Source organism: Sinocyclocheilus grahami, unplaced genomic scaffold (assembly GCF_001515645.1).
Source record: "Sinocyclocheilus grahami isolate Dianchi unplaced genomic scaffold, SAMN03320097.WGS_v1.1 scaffold11068.1, whole genome shotgun sequence".
In the NCBI taxonomy this organism is placed as follows: Eukaryota; Metazoa; Chordata; class Actinopteri; order Cypriniformes; family Cyprinidae; genus Sinocyclocheilus; species Sinocyclocheilus grahami.
The window spans coordinates 1,910-2,195 of record NW_015513604.1 but is presented as its reverse complement, the minus strand read 5'-3'; positions in this window follow the sequence as shown (position 1 = coordinate 2,195).

Sequence of the window (286 nt, the reverse complement as noted above, 5' to 3'; positions counted from 1 at the left end):
TAGTCCAGATGATGAGTCCAGTCCAGTCACCTCCTTGTGGTATTTAATTGTTTTGTTCTACTTTAAGGGCTTATTCACATGAACTTGGGAGGGCATGGTGACCATAGATGTATTGGTAAGCGTAATTTTTATATTCACAATTTGTTTAATTCTCAACTTGCCAGAAATGATTACACTTTAATATCTTAACTGGACGACATTTGTCATATGGCATTCTAGTCACCAAAGTATGATCTGACTGTATATGCTTGTTTTTGAACTGTTGGCTGCTTTTTGTGCTTATGCT